Source organism: Trichechus manatus, unplaced genomic scaffold (genome assembly GCF_000243295.1).
Source record: "Trichechus manatus latirostris isolate Lorelei unplaced genomic scaffold, TriManLat1.0 scaffold00035, whole genome shotgun sequence".
NCBI lineage: Eukaryota > Metazoa > Chordata > Mammalia > Sirenia > Trichechidae > Trichechus > Trichechus manatus.
The window spans coordinates 699091-701732 of NW_004443971.1; positions in this window are offsets into that span (position 1 = coordinate 699091).

The window sequence follows — 2642 nt, forward strand, 5'->3', positions numbered from 1 at the left end:
ATTGACTGTGTATAATGCATAGTTTCTTCTCATGTTAGAGTCAAAACCAATGCAGAAAAAATAATAAACTATTATAAATTCACATTTAACGGTGTTGGAACATATAATAAATAGTGATCTGCAGCAATAGACGTATGAAGTTATTCAGGGTTTTTCCTATAGACATTCAATACGTATTTATTAATGAAGAAATAAATGTGAGAGAATAGGTATCAATATTATTAGAGATGATTTAAATAAACATGGATTATTACATTACATTCATAAACATATCTATCATAAATTACAAATTTTCATTAAGTGATGTACCATGAAAAAATCATGATTACAATAACAGGAGAAAATATGACTCTAATATCATGAACCACTAAGGCAGAAAATAAGAATAAGTCAGTAAATGTGACAGTATAGTGACTGTAAGAAGATGCTGGAGGAAAAAGCCAATGGAAGGATAATTTAAATAACACTACAAAAACCAATCTTGAAACCAAATGCTCTAAGGAATATCATAAGTATGCACAACTAACTTTCACATCTCAAAAAGTAAAAATAAAAGCAGAAGCACACACCTTTATTTTATGTAATATACAATGTACCATTTTCTTTCTAAGAGCTTTCCATAAATTTTTAGCCAAATTTGCTTGTGGTAGGTGTGTAATTCTTATAGCAATTATGAACTAAATCTGATTTATTTGTATGTGTCTGCAATGAAGGAGATGGGAAGCAGGTGCCTGATAAGTTTGGAATTTCACACTCATTGATGGTTCAACTTAAATATCCTCTCCCAATTCAAGACACCAAGATTTCTTGCTGGTACTATGGCAATAGTTTGTAACTGATCCTAAATCACCACATACATTCTTTCTTTCATTCACTGTATTTTCTACAAGCACCTAGAGTGATGTCATTAAAATACAATTCTCAGTCACTTCCCTTATTAAAACTATTTCACAGCATTAAGTATAAGATTCAAACATATAACTGGTCTTCAGAGCTCTATTTAATGTGGGTCTGCTTCTGAATTTTTGCTCCAGTCTATTCTTTTTCATAGTGCTCCAGTCACACTGGCCTTCTTTCCCAAATTACTAGACATCTTCATAACTCAGGGCTTTTTTCCAAGCTGCTCCTTCCACCTGGGATGATCGTCTAAAAAAATCTTATTACACAGCTAACTCCTCTCTGAATAGGAAAAAAAAAAGTTGCCATTGACTTGACTCTGACTCATGGCTATTACCAAAATGTTAGAAGTTTGAGTCCACCCAAAGGTGCCTCTGAATAAACATCTGGTGATATACTTTTGAAAACTCAGACACTGAAAACCAGATCTGCTCTCAGAGTACAGGACCCTGATAAAATATTACATTTTAGAATCTTTCCTATATACCCAAATGGGTTTAGATTTCTTTATTTTACTCCTTTGTATCATGTTGCAATTTTTATTCTTTGCAACATAATAATTATTAATTAGGACTTCCAGCAAAATGATGCTCTAGGCAGAAGCACCACACCGTACCTCCACAGCAAACATCTGAAAAACTAAGCCAAACAGAGAATATAACAATCCTGAAACCCTAAAACATCAAATGAATAGATAAAGAACTCAGCCAAGCATCAGATGAAGTGAGAAAACTGACAAGAGAATGGAGAGAGAAGAGAGATTCGTGCAGAGGTCCCATACCAGTTAACGCAGCATGGATCCGCCATCTTGGACTCCTATCGGAGACCAGCAAACAAGGGGTACGAGAAAGCAGCTTCGTGGAGCTTCCAGCGGGAGACAAAACAACCGGTAATTTGCAATATATTCTTTCCCACCCCCCACCGTTCTTCATCCCCACTCGGCCTCCTCTGCTTCCCACAGCCACAATCTCTTGTCCGGGAAACACCGGATGCTTGGATTCCACACACCCGAACAGACCGGCTGTCTGAGTACAATTTATTGGCTGCTGGTGTTGCATTTTTCCTCTTCTTTTGATTTCTTCCTTACCTCTCACCACCTCCCCCTCCTTTCGCTCAAATACCTGGCTCCGTGTGCCAACTTTGCTTCTTCCTGTGGGGCTGCAGAGCTCTGGCAATTTGTGATATATGCTTTCCCTCTCCCTACCCTTCTTCACCCACACTCGGCCCCCTCTGCTTCCCACGGACACAGTCTCTTGTCCAAGAAACACTGGCTGCTTGGATTCCACCAGCCTGCACTAGCTGGCTCTCTGGGTGCCATTTGTTGGCTGCTGGTGTTGCTTTTTTTTCCTGCTTCTTTTCATTTCTTCCTTACCTCTCACCACCTCCCTCTCCTTTCATTCAAATACCTGGCTCCGAGCACCATCTTTGCTTCTTCCTGAGGGGCTTTGGAGCTCTGTATGAGTGTGGAGCTGCTTCCCGGTCTGGGCTGCTGTATTGGTGGGATCCCGGGGCTTTTGTTCATTTGTTTGTTTTGAATTGTTTGTTTGTTTTCTTTTCCTTTTCTTGAGTTGGGAGCCCTTACTGGCCAGGAGGTGCTGCGTGGCAAGAGACTACCCCCACGGCTTGAACAGACCTGCAGAGGGATCCCCGAGGGCATTTCTTTTTTCTTTGTTTTTTTTTTTTTTTTTTCCCTTTCTTTCTTTTTCTGTATTTTGGGGGGCTTTTCTTGTTTTTTTTTTTTTTAA